At 41.2% G+C, this 23,745-nt stretch overlaps 1 protein-coding gene across 2 annotated transcripts in view; it reads left to right on the forward strand.

The window, feature by feature from the left end:
* Nucleotides 1–23,745, forward strand: part of Hr3 (Hormone receptor 3) — a 586,730-nt gene that overhangs the window by 320,006 nt on the left and 242,979 nt on the right. The window lies entirely within an intron of this gene.

Here is a 23,745-nt window from a genome sequence, read left to right on the forward strand (position 1 = left end):
CCCTTACTGACCAAAGTTCTAAGCACCGGGCGAGTTGGCCGTGCGCGTAGAGGCGCGCGGCTGTGAGCTTGCATCCGGGAGATAGTAGGTTCGAATCCCACTATCGGCAGCCCTGAAGATGGTTTTCCGTGGTTTCCCATTTTCACACCAGGCAAATGCTGGGGCTGTACCTTAATTAAGGCCACGGCCGCTTCCTTCCAACTCCTAGGCCTTTCCTATCCCATCGTCGCCATAAGACCTATCTGTGTCGGTGCGACGTAAAGCCCCTAGCAAAAAAAAAAAAGTTCTAAGCTAAAATATTTCACATAGCGATTTTTGCTTCACTTATTCGCAGTCAATCATGACGTCGTCACTCTTGTCATTCCCTTGTTCTTTTACCTGTGTTACCCAAGTTTGGCAATAACGCATATTATAGGTCCTTCAGATATGCAGGAGGTATAACATTTGACAGTAGTAAAAAAATGTCAGCTTACTCTATTTTCATTTGCATGACATTAATTTATTAGGATTGTAACTTTTAGCTTTGCTTTTCTTAAGTTTGACTGGTGTTTTTAACAGCAAATGAGACTGCCTTGAGCAGCAGATGAGAAATGGGGGCATGCAATTGGAAACTCTCAGACTCTTGCAGAAACAAGGAGGGGATCTGTTGAGTTCGCCCTTCGTACTCTGACACATCGCTCAAATAATTTTCTCGGTTTACTTCAGCGCATATTGTCATAAGCAAAATTGACTCGCATTACTGTTTTTCATGGCGCATGATTCAAATTAATGAAGTCGGAAAATGTTCGTCCTTTATCTTCACAATAACTCGTGTGTCGAAATTCTAGTACCATCAGGGTCGAAAGAAGAATCAGAATTGTCTATGAGACGTTGGACAGTTAGCAAGTAGTAAATGGAATGGTTTTCTAAGCGTGTTTTACCAGTTGTGAGTTCCTGAGATGGAAGTAACAAAAAACGGATAAGTGACCTAATTAGTTTGAATTGTTTGCTAACAGAGTTCTGGTGTTTCTGAACGGTATAGAAGGAGGGACGTTCGTATAATGTAAAGCAGTCTTCATTGTATTATGCGTGAAAGCTTATAGTAAGTGCTTTTACCCTCTTCAACCCGTGGATTACTTAATGGAGATAATCACCGTTGTTCTAATGGAAAAATGCTGTCATTTTTTAATTTCGTGACACTTTGGCAATTAAAAGAGATCTCCTATTTGAACTGTTGAAGATTAAAAGTCATGCAACGCTCTCATTGGCCGCCTGAGTAGAGAAAGATATCACATCGTTCAAAAGTTTATTACTATCTTTCTTCCTTGCGACTTATAAGACTACAGGGGTCACAAATCTAATTCAAATATACTTCACTTACGACAAAACCTCATGCGTGCAAAGATAACTGCTGTCCTGCCAGATGACCTGTAGATATTGCAGCGCCACGTGGTCAGTGCGATGAAATCTTCAGCCATATTGCTTGGCTCTTATGACCAGATTCACTGCCTCTCATATCAACAGATCCTAAGTTGGTCACACGAGGTTGACTGAACCCTGTTCTAATCCTCAGTCCGAAATTAAACTACTTGGACTGATCGGGAATCTAACCTGGGATTACCGGGTAAGAGGTGGTCGTGGTGATTATTGTTTTAAGAGGAAGTACGACATGGCAACCATCCTCTATTAACATTAATCAGAGGGAAAAAAATTTAAGGAGTCCGACAATTCGAAAAACGAAGGTATCGGCCAAAGAAAGACAAGGGCCACAAAGGGCGTGAAAATGAAAGACTCCCTAGGCCTCGAGTGCTTTATACCATCGAGGTCAGAAAGGAACAAGAGATGACCAAGGGAAGTGGGATAGGATAAAAGCTAAGGGCCCGGTGATGCTCCCGAATTAAGATCCCCTGAGACCCCTTTCAGTCGCCTTGTATGACAGGCAGGGGATACCGTGGGTGTCATTTTGCCGCCGCCGCCACCCCCCCTCCAAAGGGGGGTTCCTGGTAAGAGGTAGGCACGCTACCCCGTCCACCGCGGGGCTGTATATCACCCAAACAGAATCTTATGCTGCTTGTTGTTTTAAGGGGCCTAACATCGAAGGTCACTGGCCCACACCGAATCTTAATCCTCGCATATTGTCCCATAACCCGTTTCTGTAAAACAGATCAATTCATCTTGGGAGGTGGTAGTGCACAAGTCCTTGAGTTTCTCTCGACAGTGTTTACGTGTCGTTGCTAGAAGGTCATAAAACAATCTTACCTTGGAACTGAAGTCTTCAGATTTCAAATCCTACTCCTGTGACCTAGATTTAAATTTGGAGATCAAGTCGTAGTCATTATTGGTGCGAGCGTGCATGCGTGCGTGCATTTGTGTATACCTTACTTGGAAATATTTCATAACTTGTATTGAAAAGGTAAATAAATCATGCGTTATTTTGTTGTTACACGCATGTTAGCCCAGAGGATTACCTTAGCCGAACTGTGAGGAAGTTGTACTTTCCTTCTGCTGAAAATTATACCGAATATAGATATTACATTTTTGCTTGATTTTTACGGACACCCTGAAACCCATCCAAGGACCCCCAGAGAGTCCGTGAACCGCGGGTTAAGATCGAGGAACTCAGTTTTGTTGCAGGTTTAGCGAACCTCAAAGCCATGTACCACTCCAAGTGTTACGCTAGTTTTAAAACTTCCCACTTACTGAAGAACGTTTTCTACCATCAAATTGCAGTTCAGTCTAATTGTCGAAGAAACTGCCTGGTGTCCCATACCGTTCATTCCATGGTTCATGTTCATTTTAACAGTGCATAGTAATAATTATAACCGAGCGAGATGGCCGTGCGGTTAGGGGCGTGCAGCTGTGAGTTTGTATTCGAGAGATAGCGGGTTCTAACCTCACTGTCGGCTTCCCTGAAGATGGTTTTCCGTGGTTTCACATTTTCACACCAGGCAGATGTAACTTAATTAAGGCCACGGCCGTTTCCTTCACATTCCTAGCCCTTTCCTCTCCCAAAGTCGCCATAAGACCTGTCTGCGTCGGTGCGACGTAAAGAACATCACAAACAGTTAAATTTTTCGTTTTAAGTTAATTTTAAATACACATATCCGTAACCAACTGGCCACTGTTTATAAATGCGTGAAATGTGAATATGGCAACGAGGAACATCTCCCGAGAAAATAGTCGAAATGGATGGCATTCGTATCGTCTTGTCAAGGACCACTCCACAGTTTTAGCTTATTAATGCCAAACTAGAACATGTCGTTCTCATCTAATGGATCTAATTACATTCGTAATTCTAAATACGTCACTGCACGGTGCGGCTTCAGGTTATATGCATGCGTGAAGTGCAAAAAACAATTCTATGTATCACTCCACTGCACTTTCACGTAGTATAGGTGCGTAAGTTGTATGAAGAAGACCTTCTACGTACAAGAAGCGAACGTTTTGACACTGGAAAATATTGTAATGTCAGCAAAGAAGGAAATAAAGAAAACCTACAACCTGCTTTCCAGTCAATGACCGGGTCAGGGATGGAATGAATGAAGCCCCCATCTTGCGGCAAGGATAGGAATTGTGCCGGCTGACGAAGCCTGTCGCACTCGTCTGGGATAATGATTAATGACTGACAGATGAAATGCTAATGGAGAGTGTTGCTGGAATGAAAGATGACAGGGAAAACAGGAGTACTCGGAGAAAAATCTGTCCCGCCTCCTCTTTGTTCAGTACAAATCTCACATGGAGTGACCGGGATTCGAACCACGGAACCCAGCGGTGAGAGCCCGACGCGCTACCGTCTGAGCCACGGAGGCTTTAATATCAGCAATGCCCTAAGTTATTCGTCATTAAATACTGCTTGAGCTACAAACGTTATATTTTCAACTTCATATTTTTTGTTGAAATACGACACTATTTTAACGTCATGTGTATAACTAGAAGAAAGAATATTATGTGTACTTATCTCCTGAACACTTTGTATATTCATTGGCCATGAAGTGGTGTACTTCTGTTCATTTTCGTAGGGTGAGGGTGCCTATAGGTTTCACCAAATATTCAAAGAGGTCTGTGACACAGAAAAGGCTAAGAACCTCCGTACTTAGAAGTTAAAGACTAGTTTCCTAGACATAAATATCTGAACTTTGTATAACGAAATTTGTCTGGGCAGTCCCGCATACAGCTTAGATATGAACTGTCTTTGGTGGTGGGGTCTTGGAGACGAATGGAATAGACCAGGTTCCTTGGAAGAATAATGGAGAGCGGAGGAAGAGACCTAGAGGGAGACCTAGGAGACGATGATTAGAATAGGTTTAATGATTTCAAAGTAAGAAGCGTAGAAGAAAATAAAGTCACAGTGCTTGTTGCATATAGAGAATAATGGAGACAAATAGATCATTCATAGGCACTCGTGGTTGGAAGGCTGAAAAGTATTCCAAAACAGCAAACAAATTTGTAGTTTGATAAATCGTGATCAAAGCCACCCGATTTCCAGTTTTACGTCGAATCCTTAACACAGGGATCTTATCTTTCATTACCAAAATGTCCATCCCCAAAGCGTAACGGTTAGCCGCTATCAGCTGCCGTCCTCGGAAGCCTGGGTGCGATTCCCGGTCCTGCTAGAGATTTAAGATTGGCAGGTGGGCTGGTGTATGGTTAAAATGGTACATATAGGCTCACCCCACATTGGGGGTGTGCCTAAAAAGAGCTGCACTGCCTCTGCAGATGCCGCCCACCCTCATCGGAGGGTCCGCCTTACAAGGGCTGCACCCGGCTTGAAGTAGCCACATGAAATTATTATTATTATTATTATTATTATTATTATTATTATTATTATTATTATTATTATTATTATTATTATTATTAATTTTAACGTCCCACTAACTTCTTTTAGGATTTTCGGAGATGGTGAGGTGTCGGAATTTTGTCTCACTGGAGTTCATTTAAGTGTCGGTTAATCTACAGCTGGACTAAGCTGGAATCGAACCCACCAACTTGAGCTCGGAAGGCTACCGCTCTAACGTCTGAACTGCTCCTCCCACCCGTGGCCTACGTATGTATGTATGTATGTATTCTGAAACTAATAGATCAACTAACAAACGAACAAGTCAGAATTAGTATTTAATTATTACGATAGCATTGATATATATATCCGGTTAATCAGCGAATAATCCTGTGTACGAAGTCTATGCAAACGTGAACAGTTGTGGGTGTCCAATCTTAGTTTGAGTTTATGAACTGGGAATGGTTTCGGTAAGCTGCGAGGAAGGCGGATCTGTGCGGTAGAAGGAAAACCTTAGGCTGAGCGGTGTTACACAACTATTGCGGCCTGCATGTGATAGAGCCACCGAACAGCCTTGCCAGCCAGCGGGCCCGGCAAAGTGGGACAAAAGTTGAACGACAGCACTCAAGGCCAGTAGAATGTGTGTGTGCTAGGCGAACCAGCGATTCGCGGGAACCGGCCGCCACACCGCACCGGGCATGCAATGCTCTCTTCAGAAGAGACAAACAGATTAATTGCTTGTTACCCTCTCATCACCGACTAGGACAGAAATATCAAATTAGATATTTAGAAGAGTTTCTCAAAGCCATTTCATGACATTAAACAAATATACAGCAACATTGACAGTTGGTTTCTACAACCTTATAACGAGACTTTTAAATCACTCAGTAAGCTCGGGCCTTTAAGCCTGAACCTTGTTATTTCTGGCATATACATTAAAATAATTTATATAATTTATCATAAGTTTAGGATTTAATAATAGTGAGACATTACTGAGCGGAGTGGCTACAAGTGTTATCGCGGTAAGGCTATGTAGCCAAGCTTTTCATTCGGGAGATGACTGGGTTCGAACCCCACCCTCAGCTCTCCTGAGAATGGTTTTCGCTGGTTTTCCAGTTTCATTTGCAGGCATATGCCGAGACAGTTAAATGCATATGCCATAACGGATTCTTTCACTTCCTTATCCAATTTAATTCACCATCATTCGTTTCGTCTTCAATAGCTACTCAAGTGAGGTTGGCGCCTGGAAGGGCATCCGGCCGTAAAAACATGCCATATAATTTTATCTCATCGCATCCCTGTTTCAGGATACTGAACTAAATGGTAGACATAAATAATAGTGAAACAATGTTTGTATATTGTGGTTTTTTCATCCTCTCGTCTTCCATAGCTTACCTTCCAAAATATTAATGAGAAATAGCCGATGGCTGATAAAATGTTCAACAAAATATTTTTGTCTAAGCAAATTCATTTAAATTACTTTTTATTTTAATATAATTAATACCTCAATAACTGTGAGCTTTTATTAGAGAGGTGATTGATTCGACCTCCATGTCAGCTCCATGAAGATAGCTTTCCGTAATTTTCCATTTTCACTCCAGGCAAATGCCAGGACTCTGCCTTAATTAAGACTACTTTTCCAATGCTAGCGTCACTGAAAACCTATATTAGTGTGATTTAAACCACAAGGAAAAAATAAATAAAATATTCTGTTTTATCCAATGAAATCTTTGCTTAGAAATACAATAATACATACCGCCTTGGTTAACTTTAGTATGTGGCACAATCTAAAATAAGAGTAAGTACATGTTTCACAAATAATAATAATAAGAAGAAGAAGAAGAGGGAGAAGAATTAGGAAATAAAAAATAATAGGAAGAGGACGTCTCACTAATTACTGTTTTCGGAGAGGACGAAGTGATGAAATATTATCCCGTGGGAATTGCCTTATGTGCCAGTAAATCTACTGACACGAGGTAGATGTATTTTACCATATTCACGTACCACCGAACTGAGCTGGGGCTCGAACCCGTCAACTTGGACTCAAAGTCCACCACTCTATCCTCTGATCCACTTAGTCCGATGGAAGAATAAGAAAAAAAAGAAGGGCGTCCCTGCAACTTCTTCCCTTCTTAAGAGACTCGGGGCAGTGCTTCTCCAGAAGTGGAAAATTCGTTTATAAATTTTTTACTTCCTGACGGGGAATCGAACCCTTGTACTTCTGGGTGAACCGAGCACATTTTTACCTCCTCAGCCAGGCATCCCTCACTCTTCTACATAGGCCTACACTACAGTGATATATGCATTCAGACAGTTCCTACAGTTCAACGATGTCTCAGTCCTCCAGTGCGAATCTACAACACATTATACAAACAGATTTCCACGCTACTCCGGCGTTATCAGCTGTCTTACGTCATTCGGACGTCTCCAGTGCAGCTGTTCCACCACCATCCTAAACTTCTCTTGATCCTTGGATGAATCGTGCCATTTTATTGAGTCTAAAGCAATCATGTTAAATCAATTCCTCAAAATTGGTCTTATGCAATTCACAGTTGTTTATTGCCTCATAAAGTTACCTCCTCACACCACTAACCCACAGCGTTTTCCTCTATCAAGACGTACGTGACCCTTTGCAATATCCAGGCATTTTCACCCTTTCAACTTAATTTATCTGTGATTGTTAATATTGCATCAACTTGGCTGAAATTAATGTAAGTACTCGTCCGCCTCTGTCGTGTGGTGGTTAGCGTGATTAGCTGCCACCCCCGGAGGCCCGGGTTCGATTCCCGGCTCTGCCACGAAAATTTGAAAAGTGGTACGAGGGCTGGAATGGGGTCCACTCAGCCTCGGGAGGTCAACTGAGTAGAGGTGGGTTCGATTCCCACCTCAGCCATCCTGGAAGTGGTTTTCCGTTGTTTCCCACTTCTCCTCCAGGCAAATGCCGGGATGGTACCTAACTTAAGGCCACGGGCGCTTCCTTCTCTTTTCCTTGTCTATCCCTTCCATCTTCCCATCCCCCACCAAGGCCCCTGGGCGAGGTACTGATCATTCTCCCCAGTTGTATCCCCCGATCCGATGTCTGAAGCTCCAGGACACTGCCCTTGAGGCGGTGGAGGTGGGATCCCTCGCTAAGTCCGAGGGAAAAGCCAACCATGGACAATAAACATATTAAGAAAGAAAGAAAGTAAGTACTCTTAATGATGACTACTTCAAAATTACTCCTTCCATACACCGTTATAAAGTACTTAGAAAGCTCTAATAATATTCCAGGAAGCACACACAAAATCTCACGATTAACACCGCATGCCTATCAGAAATGACATTTACTTTTAAAAAATCTGTGATTCAGTAGCCGTTTACGGCTATTTGAGACCACGTTAAGCAACAATCGCGCATTACGGGAAGCCACCTTTGCAGAGCAAAATCTTTGCATTCTTCCTCTGGCAGCTTGTCTTCTTTCCTCTGTCCATCCCCTGTTCATTTTCTGTTCGTCATGGAAGCCTCTGAAGCTGTCGATCACTGATCTATACTTTCATCGCTTTAGGATGTATTCCCGATTTAATCCAGACAGCTCAAGATCCTTTCTTACCTCCCTAAGCTATTTGTCGGAACTTTAGGTTTACTGTTAAGTGTTTTTAAAATATATTTGGTCAGCCTTTTCTCGTCCATTCTGAACAGATGACCATAAAATTTTAGTCTTCTTTTCTTCACTGACTCAATCAATCTTTCACTTTCTTGGTATATTTCTCCCCTTCATCGTAACTTATACTGGCAATCCACGATTTTTGGACCCATTATCTTGCGGAGGATCTTTCCCTCAAATTTTTCGGCTTCTCATAGTCCGGACGTTCTTGTCATTCCGAGGCATTCACTAGCATACAGGCACTTTGTATTGATTACTGTATTGTAATAGTTTAGCTCGCCTTGAGAAGGTTTTCCTCTTGTATAGAGCATGTGTCCTACGGAAAGCAGCAGCCATCTTCTTTCTCCTGGTGTAGTTTGCTTCTCTCGCTAGTTTTCAGCTGCACGATTTTTCCGAGGTATTATTATTATTATTATTATTATTATTATTATTATTATTATTATTATTATTATTATTATTATTATTATTATTATTATTATTACCACAGTCGCGCATTATCACTGGAATAGCCAGTATTTGCTCAGCCCTCTCTACCTCAACCTTCGTTACGCTAGCCGCAGCAGCAGCCCGTCTGGTTACCATGGAGATGGTATAATATCTCGCCCACACTACACTCACTGTGCTATCAACCATAACCTACCTCACAGGGATGTATCCTCAAATCAAGGTTAAAATATTAGCTCAGCCAATGAGAACAATGGAAGTGAAATTTATCTATCTCACACACCGCTGACGTATGTGTTATGAACACAAGCCCGGGACGCTGGAATGCAGAATACGGCGAACGGGGCTGACAGGGTAGCATAATTATTAGGCGCTCATCTTCTTTTCTCGTGGTTCGTCCTCTGCCGCTGTTCTCACAACTCGGTAGGATCGTGGGTGCAGACTGTGTATCACACACACACACACACACACACACACACACACACATGTGAATTTGGTCGTGTTTTACGGCCGAATGCCTTTCCTGATGTCAACCTTGTGTGGAGTGATGTATTCATGTTTCTGTGGTGGCTGGAAGTAAGGTGTGTCGATTGTGAAGGAAGAGATGTGTTTTCAGAGAAACACAAATCATGGTACCTGAGCCAGAATAATTAACCAGATATGGATAAAATTCTCGATCCGGTTGTGAACCAAACCCCGGACCCTCTGAACCGCAGGTAACTATGCTGACCATTCAGCTAAGGAGCTCATGTAATAAAATGATTTATCTGAACTGTATAAATGACCTACTCCACGCCATTAGAGCGGTGGTACACACCTTTGTAAGCTATGATAATCTCTTCCTTCAGCTGGTTTGCTTTTCAATAGGTGCACGTCCCCTTGTGCTTTCTACTACCCGAGAGATGTACTGCATGTTGAAAAATACAGCAAATCTTAGCTTTACGAGCACTACTAATGATATATTTTTCTTAATTTCAGGTAAGCTGATGAAAATTTTCTGATGTTCGTTGACATTCCTGTTTGTAAGTATCAATCTTCTTATTAAAATATCCAGCTTTAATACTTAGATGGCATGCTAATGGATGAGATCATTAACACGTTTTCGTAACCATTAGCACTAACTGAAGGTCTTATAAGGCGCCGGTTGTCCTCTCAGTGAAGAATCAGTCATGTTTCATAAATTCGAAGAAAAGAAACATATCCTTCGTAGCGTGAGAAATCAAGCACCGACCACCCAGATAGACTGCTACACCAAAACAACAGTAAGATATTACGTCAGAGTCGGCTTTCATGCCCCTCCCGAATGCATAAAGGAGTAGCCTACATGCCCAATATCATTATTATTTGGTAAAGCAAAACTACAGGTAAACTCATATCGCTGAAAGCTCCTGGAGAGGTAGAATCTTTATTCTCATCTTCCACAATTACAAGGGGCACAACCCATAGTGTACACACCGATTTCGATTAAACTAGTGTCACTAAATTTCTCCCAAAATGATTTACAACGACACTTACATTGTCGGCGATCATCAGTGCTGAACAATGGCACCTATATTGCCTCGTAATGGTCAACTCTTAGCTGAGTAACAATATTTTGGTTTTCTAATGTTACTCACCATTGGACATGATTTATTTAATCATGAGCATACAGTTTATCGAATATCTCACGACTAATCTTTTTAAATAAGTCTACAGTTTCTTTTTTGTTTTTGTTATTTATAGGTAAAACTGACATCTGTACTGTTTTCCAGCTTACAATACTAAAACATGACTGTCCTCTTACAGGTGATTACTGAGTGTGAAGATGTTTGAAATAAATCCGAATAATGCAATATCCATGAGTATCTATGCTATGTTATGAGTGTAAAGATTTTCTGCGGTTGGCACCTCAAATCTTTGTGTTCCCTTCACTTTTTTACTATCATTATTGCCAACTTTGTGAAGTTTCATCAGTTAATTAAACCACTTTCTCGTGTTCCTTGGCATTTTACTAGTTCCCAAACGAAAATTTGACACCATTTGTATTCAAAAACTAGTTCTCTGTTCAGTGTATTAGTACCAGACGTACTATTTGTATATATGCGGATTTTGGCGTGGAGAGTCATCACACTGGATACAGTTAGCTTCTTATTAACATGGAGGCTTCTGTTTGTCTTTTCCAAGTAATTTAATGTCGCACTGACTTACAGTATATTTTCGGTAACGATAGGATAGGAAACGTCTATAATAGGGAAGGAAGCGGATGTGTCCTCAGTTAAGCTGCAGCACCAGTATTTGCCTGGTGTGAAAATGGGAAACCACAAAAAATCAGGATTGCTGATAGCAGAGTTCGAATCCACTATCTTCCGAATGCAAGCTCACAGCTATGCAGCTCTTACCAACGCTCTAGGTAAGACTTCTGCTCGCTAAAAGCCTAAATTCAATCGTTTACTAATGACGTCATAGTTTGCTGCACGCCCAATGCACGCCCAATACACTCAAGACAGAGTTGAAACCAAAGGCCAACACGCTAACCATTTAGCCATGGAGCCGGACAAGACAGAGTTAAGACCCTATGAGTTAAGACCATATATTTATATTTTATTTGTGATTTATTTAACATCTTTCAGTCAATAAATATAAATAAAATATATTCTTGAACCAAAAATCCTCCTCCATCTAATATTCTGGAATCCATACTGGGAATTTGCTATGCAAGGGCGCTATATCTAATAACGCTCATTTAAAATTCAGCTAAGGAGAGAATTGTAGTAGGAAGCCTGCGAAATGTAGCGTTACCGTATCTGCCTTGAAATATTATGGGAGTCAAGACCACCACAACATGTTGTATATTGCGAAAGAGCCGGCGCAGCCGTCGTCATAGCAACGAGCTTCGTCTGTCCGCCCGCACCTCGCCAGACACGAAGTACTGTCTCTACCTTGATCAAAGGGCAAGTGCCACAAAGACCCTCATGAATACATAACCAATATGAACCCACTCACAATATCCATTCTTAACTTAGTGATATTGATAATCTCTACCAATATTTTTATAAGATTACTTTGTCAATATCAGAGAACAAAGCGACCACCGACCCTATCCTGTAGTAGATCAAATTCTACTTAAAATCACATTAAAATAGTTTATTCTTCACTGAGTGTTCTTTATTGGTGTATTTTTTCTCCCTTTCATGTGAGAATACCTTCAACGATTGCATCTTTCGACGAAGATTAGATATACAGTACTGTAGGATGTTCAGGTCAGAGCGGTTCTTCCACGTGCCAGTTTACTGATCTGTATCCGAGAGACCTTGAGACATGGTGAAGTGAGAAAGAGAGATTGAGGAAGAGGGTTACTCGACATTGAAATGCATACCCTCTCAAGTTAGAAAAATGTTCAGATTACTTTCATTTAAATGTAATTGTTAATGAATGTAACGTCCATTCAACCTTAATGGAATGCTCTCTTCTTAGCTGCTGGGGTTCCGTAGCTGTACGCTGAGAGCATTCATTCAATTCAATTCAATTCAATCAATCAATAATGAAGCTCTCTCCCCAGTTGATGGTTATCCTGACTGCTAGAGAATATTCATTCATTCATTCATTCATTCATTCATTCATTCATTCATTCATTCATTCATTCTTAATGTCTGTTGTAATTGGAGGATAATTCTGTGCAGACTTGTGTCATAAATAGTGAATGAATATGCTCGAAAAATATTTTTCACTTTTTTATATTTATTTAAACAAATTCGTGTTTATGAAGGAATGCGTGACAGTAACTAGAAAATTACAGAAGACGGGGCGCTGTTAACGAGCTAGAGAAGATCCCGTCCCGCAAAAGTACTGTCTTTGCCGCACATTTCTTCGTGAGTGTATTCCCGATGGTGGGATCGAATCCTTGGTTTCGTTTTCCTTGGTTTCCTATTTCTTAGAACGGGTTCGGGCTGTACCTTCATTAAGGCCACGGTCACTTCCTTTCCAGTCCTAGCTGTTTCCTATCCCATGGACGCTAAAATATCTGTGAGTAGCTGTGACGACAAACAATTAGCAAAAATAAGAGTAATGAAGGTATTTACCTTCTTCTCCTCCGTCGTTTTGCATGTTCTGTACGGAGATGGCTTTGACAGCCGGGCTTTTTAACCATTGAGTAGCCAAGTAATAGAACTGGATGCCAACAAGCTGTTTGCAAGATACCTATCGTCTCAGTAGGCCAAGATTTTTAATGGGTTATATGTGCCACAATTAATGCTCTCTTCTATAATCTACATGACTAGCATGTGAGAAGGTGGAAGTCCTAAGTTGGATGGTTTGATCTAAGACTGCAGCTGAATTCGGCTTCCATCTCGAGAGACGAATTATTTCAGATAATCCTTTATCGTACACTCACTATAAAAATGCCAGAACGAACACGTCTCAATCCAGTCTAGTTCATTACAAGGTCATTTTTTATCAAAGGTTCCAGAGTACCAAACACTGAGTAATTACACGAATCTGATGATCACAGTATTCGTGGCCCCAAAAATGAATTCTGTATATTTTAACAAAATTAGTATTCTAAACGAACTCAGCATAGAATGAATTAGCGAGCTTCCCGAGCTCCAAAATGTCATTGGCAGATGTGGGAGTAGATAAGTATAGTGGTTACCATAGAAACTGTCGACGTCACAGCTTGAATGTGTTTATGCCGCCCGTCACGGCTGATCAAGTTGCCTGCACAACATGAGTCCTTTGGTGTGAAAAAAAAAAATCCCTACGTACACATCATCCCAGTAAATGAAGATATGAATTAGTCCATCGCAGACTGACTCAGAAAGTTAAGGCTCTGACCATTGAATAGATTTAAAATACAGGAGTTATATATGATTATTATTTATTTTTTATTTTTTTGCTAGGGGCTTTACGTCGCACCGACACAGATAGGTCTTACGGCGACGATGGAATAGGAAAGGGCTAGGAATTGGAAGGAAACGGCCTTGGCCTTAATTAAGGTACAGGGCCAGCATTTGTCTGGTGTGAAAATAGGAAACCATGGAAAACCATATTCACGATTGCCGCCAGTGGGTTCGAACCCAGGAGTTTTACAGGGATACTCTTTGCGCCTCAGACCACGCAAAAGTACAAACGAAAGGGAATTTTAAAGGCCTGTACCCTTCGTGTTCATACCGACAGCGTAATGCAGATGAAATAGCTTAACAAGCTAGCGGAAGAAGATTGAAGTCTGCCAAACTAGTATCTAAATATCTGCTCTCTAAGCCTGGTTTAACCCCCGGTTACCACCCTTTGTACTGAGTATCATATCCCTTATATTCAGTTATTCCGGACAAGTACATAGTTAGAAAGCGCTCCCTTTTTTCCGAACAGAGTTTTGTCCTAGTTTTATATAACTTACGTTTCAGTGTACCTAACGCAGTACCAATAAGGCTTTGTCTTCTGTAATTTCACATACTAGATGATTTTCTCTTATTAGTAAATATTATACTTTAATACTCAAACTGCTGCATTGTACTGATATTTATGGACTTTGACACACGCGAGTGGTATTTATAACGAATAAATAAGATCTCCATATTTTCTAGCTCAGAAAATCTACATTCTACGAAACAAAGTGTGTGTGTTTCAATTTAGGAAATCAGTGTTGTAAGACTCATGTATATTTTCTTGTGGTAATAATTTGTACACCATATGTGTGTGGATATAGAACCTCCGTGGCTCAGGTGGTAGCGCGCCGGCCTCTCACCGCTGGGTTCCGTGGTTCAAATCCCGGGCATTTGTGCTGGACAAAGCGGAGGCCGCACAGGTTTTTCTCCGGTTACTCCGGTTTTCCCTGTCATATTTCATTCCAGCAACACTCTCCAATAGCATCTCATGTGTCATTCATTAATCATTGTCCCAGAGAAGTGCGACAGGCTTCGGCAGCCGGCACAATTCCTATCCTCGCCGCTAGATGAGGGCTTCATTTATTCCATTCCTGACGTGGTCGAATGACTGGAAGCAGGCTGTGGATTTTCATGTGTGGATATATTAAGCGCCACAAAGCAAAGGAAGTTAATAAACCATACTTACATATACTAACTTTTAAAACAAAACTCTTTATTATCCGCGCACTTTTTAGTGATAGATTTTTGTACTCGTTGGAGAAGTAAGAAGGGTTCCGTCAATACTGCCAACTGAATGGAAATGAAATCTGAATAGAATCGATAATATGATCGATCGATATGAATTTTATAAACCTTTATTATTTTAAGCGAACAACTGTGTCACACACACAATATTTAATACTATATAACATTTCCCGTTGCGAAACTTGTTTCTAGCATGAATTCTATGGTTTGGCTTTGCTGTGTAAACAACAACAGTACGAGTACTTAAAGTGTACGCCAGATGGCGCACAGCGATGATAAGCGATTCTTAGTTTGTGTTTCAAAGGTTGCCAATACGAATCTCGAAGATAACCAAAGTCGACCGCTTCAGCACTAGGGTGTAAATCTATCACTAAAAAGTGCGCGGATAATAACTTTTGTGTCCTTTCTGGTTATTTATGTGGATGAATCCAAAATCTTTCGTGGTTTAATCGGTTACAGGCCGATATTCCTGGACAAATTGAAATCTGTCAGTATTTCTCCAGAACCTACAATTTCTCTAGCCACTTCCCTTCTATTGCTAATCGTGTCCAGCTGGACTTCGTCTTCATGACTCAGACTTGACTGAAGCCGATTTATTTTTAAGTAAATGAAACATGGATGCAAGAACTTTTTGGTATATATCTTCACAAAAATAGAAGTTCCCAAAATTCCCAAGTCTCCTAATCCCTAATGAATGTCCCGTCTATTATTGTCTGCCTCTACGATTTCCTCACAATTGGAGTTCACCAGCAAACTCCTCCGAAGCTAGGCTAGTCTTCTTTGTGGTTCCATGAATTAATCGTATTCTGGAAGCAGACCTAGTTGGTAAGCGAACAGAATATACGAATAGACCCTAAAGTACATAAATTATTCATAAATTTCAACAGTGCTATCCATCGTGGGTTATTGTATTTTCAGTTTTGGGGATGGAAGCATTTGTGTTGTTCTTTTGTAATAAATTCGCAATGCATATGCTGTTATAGAAATGCATTTCGATATACAACAGTGTTCCAGAATAATGCATTTTTAATGCACACGACAACTCGATTGCATTAAATGGAATAAATGTGTTCATGCATGCTAAACTGTTTGCTGGTTCTCCGTATTGGCGATGTAGACAGAATCTAAGTGAGAATCCTGAGGTAAGGGAACTTGAGCCAAGGATTGGCTCCTTGCATAACATTTACACAGACAAGTTTTATGTCCACACTTCACTTTCATCTCATACTTTGTGTTTGGAATACGCTTAAAGTACGAGGCTACTTTTGTAATTCTTTTCTTTTTTCAATTGGCTTTACGTCGCATCGACAAAGATAGGCGTTATGGCGACGATGGAATAGGAAAGGGCTAGGAGTTTGAAGGAGGCGACCGTGGCCTTAATTAAGGTAGAGCCCCAGCATTTTTCTGGTGTGAAAATGAGAAGCCACAGAAAACCATCTTCAGGACTGCCGACAGTGGGATTCGAACCAACTATATCCCGAATGCAAGCTTATTACTACGTGAATCAAACCACGCGGCCACTTGCTCATTCGTAGATTTCTGAATTGTTCTCTATTTGTTTCACCATATACCTGAAAAACTCACTAGGAGAATCAAACGACACCTTCCACGTCGGAGTTCAGAGCTGTGCTAAGGCTTAACCGCGTGGTAGGGCGATTTTAGTATCTCAAAATGGCGGTGTTACTAAATGACCCGACGATGTCGTACCGAGGCGAAGTTATAGTTGATAAGAACAGTGGTCCTTCCATTCTACATGGAGGTACTGAACATTGTCGTTGCATGCGCCTTCTATAAATTATTTCGCTATGAAAACGTCCATGTTTCTGTAATACTTAATCGCCCGACTTGGATTTCGAAACTGTAGGTGTATTGCGTGTCAAACCCATTCGAATCATTGAGCCATTCGATCACCGTCGATTGGTAGGCTACACCAGCCATAGATCTCTAACACTGAATTGTTCAAATAATATTACATTTTTACATGAAGCATATAATAGTAAATGAATAACATTCAATCTCTCTAGGCCTTTTCAGTCATTACCAGCATTCTGCCACAGTGTGGTAGTGGGATCGTCAGTTGGATTGGCACGCCTCCGTAAGACGCTAGCAGCTTGTGTGCCGTTAAGACACCACTGAAAGCCTCCTGTGTAGGACAATGCAATGGCGGTGCACTAGAATAAATGTCTTGTATAAATATATGCCTTAGGTTTTGAAATAAATATGTCTTATGGCTGCGGGTCATCTGAAAATTTGCGTTACGGAAGTTAGCGTGACGGAAGTGTAACCCTAGCAACCATGCAGGCTGTGATGTAAGGTATAGCCAGACAGTGTTACCTAGCAACCGTGCAGGCTGGTGTTAATCTGAAATTAGCATGTGTTGATAGATGGGGACCGAGATACATATTTATGATCAGCTGATTTTCGCAAAGGGAAAGTGGTTTATTTTATTTCTTATCCATGTCCGTCATGTCCAGGAAATATCAGTCTGAAGAGAAAATGACACTCGAAAATTACACAGACTGTCAATTTACGAAGTCAAAATACTGTAAATTACACTTCCTCTCCCAATATATTTAGATTTTTCCTTCTGTGAACTTAATTTTTGACGGGAAAGAAAAGTAAATATTTTACCGAATGAGCCTCCGTGACTCAGGCAGCAGCGCTTCGGCCTCTCACCGCTGGGTTCCGTGGTTCAAATCCCGGTCATTCCATGTGAGATTTGTGCTGGAGGCGGGACAGGTTTTTCTCCGGCTACCGAGGTTTTGCCTGTCATCTTTCATTCCAGCAACACTGTCCAGTATCATTTCATTTCACCTATCAGTCATTAATCATTGCCCCAGAGAAGTGCGGCAGGCTTCGGCAGCCGGCACAATTCATATCCTCGCCGCTAGTTGAGGGCTTCATTCATTCCATTCCTGACCCGGTCGAATGACTGGAAACAGGCTGCGGATATTCATATTACCGAATGAAACTATGTCTTTATTTCTAAATATATCCAAGCCATTGTGGATACTTCCAGGTAGAGTACTTCCTGACCCTGCCGCTAAATCCTTGCTGATGAGTTAAGCTACTTTAAAAGGTGTAATGTTATCGTCTACATCCATTACCACCGCAACAGTTAGTGTCTTACGGCTGCTGCACCAGCAGCGTTACCATGGAGACCAACGAGACATCGTGACGTCACCTGACAGCGCACATCCCAAAATCCCTGCCTGTCGTGTCCAGGAAATACCAGTCTGATGAGAAAATGACATACAGAGAGTCTCGAAAAGTACACAGACTGTCAGTTGACGAAGTTTGCTGTAAATTACACTCCCTGTCCTAATATTTTTACATTGTATAACCACAGACCTGTACCAAAATCCATCCATCTCTGTAGAGGTCTACTACGCGCTACAGCAAGTATGTAACAAAAGTGTTATCAATAGCCGTATAGCGCACGCGTGAACTCTGCCGTGCTCACAGTCATTATAAACCACTATGAAGGATAATTTGAGTGAAAAAATAAGCCTGTATCTGAACATTACGGTACATGTTTCATTTGTGTATATTAAACACCAAATAAAGTCATTACATCAACTTCCTGCAAAGTTTCCTAGTTCATTGCACGGCTAAAATAGTTACAGTGATTCATTCATCCTCGCTACTACCCGCCTGTGGATGTACCTACTGGCTAAAATTAGAGACGTTCGTAGTACACGGCAAGGGCTGCATGGCCGGGGCGGAAGGAAATGGGTTCGATTCCCCGTCAGAAAGTCGAAAATATTTAAGAAACGAGATTTACATTTTAAGAGGTGCACATGGCTCAGAGGTCACTCAGCCTACACCAAAAATGAGTACCAGGTTAATTTCTGGTAGGTAAAGGCGACCGGGCGTAGAGCTAACCACTCTACTCCACTCAGGGGCGAGGTTACGGATAGTGGAAGCCTTTACCTTTGACTAGCTGTTTAGTATACAGCTGTTGAAAAGAAGGGATTGCAAACATTACTTTCATACAAGAACACAGTCCACATCGTAAGATAATTTACCTTCTTCATGTAAATGTTAACCGTAGAAATTAGATGCAAAGCTACCGGGCGAGTTGGCCTTGCGGTTAGGGGCGCGCAGCTGTGAGCTTGCATCCGGGAAAAAGAAGGTTCGAGCCCTACTGTCGGCAGCCCTGAAGATGGTTTTTCATGGTTTCCCATTTTCACACCAGGCAAATGCTGGGGCTGTACCTTAATTAAGACCACGGCCGCTTCCTTCCCACTCCTAGGCCTTTCCTATCCCCTCGTCGCCATAAGACTTGTGTCGGTGCAACGTAAAGCCAATTCCTCAGATGGAATGCTTTTCTAATCACTTTATAATAATTTATCGTACCAAATTTTTTAATTTGTGATAAATTAGAATGTGCATTATGATTTGCCATAATAGCAGGCTCTATAGTCTGAGCCGCGCCATACAAAACAAGGCGCTAATGAATACAAATAAATACACGCTTCAGGGGCAAGTAATAAATTGAGTATTAGATAAAATCGTGACAGTAGTAATAATTATGTTCACTTACGTAGCGTAACGATTAGTGCTATTAGGTGTCGTCGTCGAAGGCCTGGAGTCGATTCATGGCGCTGCCAGAGATTTAAGAGTGGCAGGAGGGCTGGTACGTGGTTAAAATATCACGTCCAGCTCATCTCCATTGAGGATGTGCCTGAAAAGAGTCGCACCACCTCAGGACTAGGACACTGTCAGTCTCCTTGGCTGAATGGTTAGCGTAGTCACCTTCGGTTCAGAGGATCCGGGGTTCGATTCCTGGCCGGGTCGGAGGTTTTAACCTTAAGTGTTTTCCTCTGGCTTGGGGACTGGGTGATTGTACTGTTCCTAATATTCCTAGAACACTAAAAAACACGCAGTTCCCGTACACGCCAAATGCCACCCACCCTCGTTGGGGGGCCTGCCTTACAAGGCCCCATACCAGGCTAGGAATAGCGACATGAAATTTTAAAGAAAAGCATATAAACACATTGTAAAAGGACAGTAAAATGTTTCATTTACTTGTTTTGTATAGTTTCATCCTTATAAAAATACTAACTGAGCTGTGTACGGTTACGGCCGCAACTTTTGACGTAAAGTACTGTAAGTACCGCTGATAGGTACTGTTGATATGAAGTACCTGGTCAGTATTGGTTTGAAATGTTATTGTTAAATTTTATTTCTAACCATTTTTTCACAGTTTCAAGACCACGAGTTCTATGTCATATTTCACCACTGCGGCAGTAGATGTACACGGCTGGGGCTTCAGCTGTGCGGAAACTTGGCGTACGACGCTCGGTCACCTTCACTTTTAGACGCTACCGATAAGCCTTTGAAGATGCGATTTCGAAAATTGTCAAGTCATTTATTGTCCATATTTTATCCCCACTACAATATTCTCAGATGTTCTCTATTTAATTTCTTTTTTCGGGCTCAGACTGTTTACCGATTTACTGGCACATAAAAGAACTCCTGAAGGACTACATTCCGGCACCTCAGCGTCTCATTCTTTCAGTAAATCTGTCCTTAGACAGGTATCAACTGGATGTCCTCCATTTCTCTCTGTCCTGACTATCTTCCTTCATTTGCTTGTAACTTCTTCCTCTCTTCATATCTGTCAGCATTCCAAACTTTCTTCTTCCTCCTCCCTCTTTTTCCTTCAACTTTTCCCTTCACGATTCTCTGTAGTAGACAATTTCTACGTAATATGTGACCAATTCAAGATGTTTTCCTCTTCTGTACCAGCTTTACGAAGTTCCTCTTCTCTCCTACCCTCCTCAGCACCTCCTCATTTCTCACTCTATCGGGTCAAAAAGTACGTAGTTAGTGGGACGTAGAAACAATAACATTATTATTATTATTATTATTATTATTATTATTATTATTATTATTATTATTATTTCTTAATTTCCGCCATATACTTGTAAAACTCCCTCAAGACGAATTAAACGACACCTCACACGGCATGTTACCACTCCGGAGTCCAGACCTACACTATTAATTGTTAGCCGCGCGGCATGGCGACTTTTGTACCACAAGATGGTAGCACTATTTTATCGCCCATTGGTGCCATATTGACGTCAGACTCATATTTCTAGATACATTGGTCCTTCCTATTTAGGCCTATTTTGATTGTAAAACTCTCAAGTTTCTGTAGCGCATAATTTACGCATGATATTTTATGAACACTGTTTGAAAATGTTTACTTTCATTCATCTGTCATATAAATCGACATGAGTCGCTCTTTCATTCATATACCCTCAAATAGCGACTATCCAGACGAGAAGTCCGGTGATAAAGCAAATAAAACTAGATTGTAGATCTTACGAGATTTTTGATGTTGTGATCAAACCCAGAATTTCCAGTTTTACACGAAATCTTTACTACAGGAATGAGGCTTTTCATTTTAAAAGTATACCTACCATTCGTCGAGTTTCGAACCGCAACTGACTTGGCGAGAAGCAAATGTCACACACTCGTTGGGTTCACGTGAAACAACAAGCACTCCCAACGGTGCAGGGTCAACGACACCTTTTATTTAGTCTTCAAAAGCTATCGCGGATACTGACGAAATGGCTTTGTGTTTGAGGCTATTGTAAAATACACTTGTGGGTGGGTGGGTGGGTGGGTGGCTATCCTAAGGAAGAACGAGGTACATTAAGGATCAAAGACTGGCTCTATGTGTGCTGAGCCAAAGGAAGGCATTCTTAATTTGTAATTACAAGTCACTTCTTAATTAACAGTACTCCTATTGAACGATCGATCCCCGTCTAATGTAATTACCATCGTCTGGATCTCATTCCTTCATTAAGACTGCGGACTTGCACTGCCTCCGTGCCGTCTGTCTGGAATTCATCAACTTGGTAGCAGCGTAGTCGTAGACTTAGGCCCCATTCACAAAATTGCAAATTGAACTTTAACATAATGACATAAAACTTAAACGCTTAAAATTATTAAGCTGTAGGCATTCACAATGAACGACACGGGCTAGAGTAAGCCTCCGCCTGCAATTATTGGAGAGATCATATAATTATTTTGATTTTAGGATTGCTCAATATTGACTGAACTTAAGAGATCGATCAATGCCTGATGATTCACCGGGAGATAATTCCGCAGACAATAAAACAAACATGAAGCAAATCGGTCGAGTAGAACGGACGGATGGACTGGACAATGCAGTTTGTAGTAAATGGTTTAATATAATAATAATAATAAGAAGAAGAAGAAGAAGAAGAAGAAGAAGAAGAAGAAGAATGCCTGCTGCCATTTCTTGATGGATACAGTACTTTTGCATCCATCTCTCGGCACAGGCCAGAGTAAAGTGTAGCTTCCACCGAAGTCCCAGTCTCATCCATGGCTGTGACAATATGGAAGCTGCTTGGGTATGGGTGGTGCTGAGTAATGACATTCAGAGCACGACTAGTGCATCTGAGTGTTATGAAAGGTGTTGCTCATAGGGCCAGTCGTGCTGCAATAGCACTTTCTGACCCAGTGAGGAAAGCAATGGCAAACCACCTCACTCCTCGTCTTGCCTAGTACGCCTCATTTTGGTGCTGCCATTGGTTTTTGGGGTTTCCTTATAACCGCATAACCTTTGGTGGTCCTATTTGAGGATCCAACCAGCCTCTGGGCTGATGATCTAACAGACAGACAATAATAATAATAATACTAATAATAATAATAATAATAATAATAATAATAATAATAATAATAATAATAATAATCACAATGAACACTAACAGGCTAACTAAAAGAATTTTCAACCTGGCCCTTTCGTCTAAAACCAAGAACAGCTGGCTTCGTGAAATTGAAACAGATCTCCAGGAAATCAAAATCTCAGAAGACATTGTACAGGACAGATGTAAATTCAGAACCAAAATCGACAATCACCACTTTGAAGACAAACCCAACACCAGAGCTACTATAACTTGGACAGAAGAACGAAGGAAGAAGCTCAGCGAGAGGATGAAGAGATTTTGGGAGGAAAAGCAGGCCAACACATCAGTTAAGCAAGTTCAACCGTGCTCCTGAGTAGGGCATAACGATAATACACAATCTTATATCAATCACTTTGTGTGAATCTTCCAAACTGACGCTCTAAATCGTACATGTCCATTTCGATGACCCTATATTGCTAGCTAGAAACAGCATATCTGAGCATAGCTGAGGTCGGTTGATTTTTTTTTTTTTTTTTTTTTTTTTTTATAGTCACCAAATCTACCTCAGAGTGTCTTTCACGTGCTGATGTGGATTACTATGGATTTTCTTGCTCTTCACAATATATACTATTTCGTTAGGGATTAAGTGTGCTATCATGGCAAAATGGGACCGTCTCTGTATTCATAATTTCCATTAATAAATTGTTAAATTATGTGCTGAATGAAAATATTTGAACATTTTTTAAAATGCTATTTGTTCGGGGCGTCGACCTAATGTAGATATTTTGCCCCTTGCAAAACCACGGAAAACCACCTTCAGGGCTGCCGACAGTGGAGCTCAAAACCACTGTCTCCCGGATGCAACCTCACAGCTGCGCACCCCTAACCGCACGGCCAACTCGCCCGGCATAGTTTATCATAGTGGGATTTGAAATGTCCGTAATGGTCCCTGAGGTTCTTTCCTTTTCATTAGAACGCTTCCTCAAATGTTACTCGATCCTGTTTATGATCTCTTCTTAGTTTTTAAAAATCTAGTTTTATGTCAGTCCTAAGCAGCATAATTATTTGAAAGGTGCTAGCGTACAACCTTGTGCGTGGGCCATGATACATTAAAGTAGGCGAGTTCTAGTGTGG

The sequence above is a fragment of the Anabrus simplex genome, chromosome 5 (assembly GCF_040414725.1).
Source record: "Anabrus simplex isolate iqAnaSimp1 chromosome 5, ASM4041472v1, whole genome shotgun sequence".
Taxonomy (NCBI): Eukaryota; Metazoa; Arthropoda; class Insecta; order Orthoptera; family Tettigoniidae; genus Anabrus; species Anabrus simplex.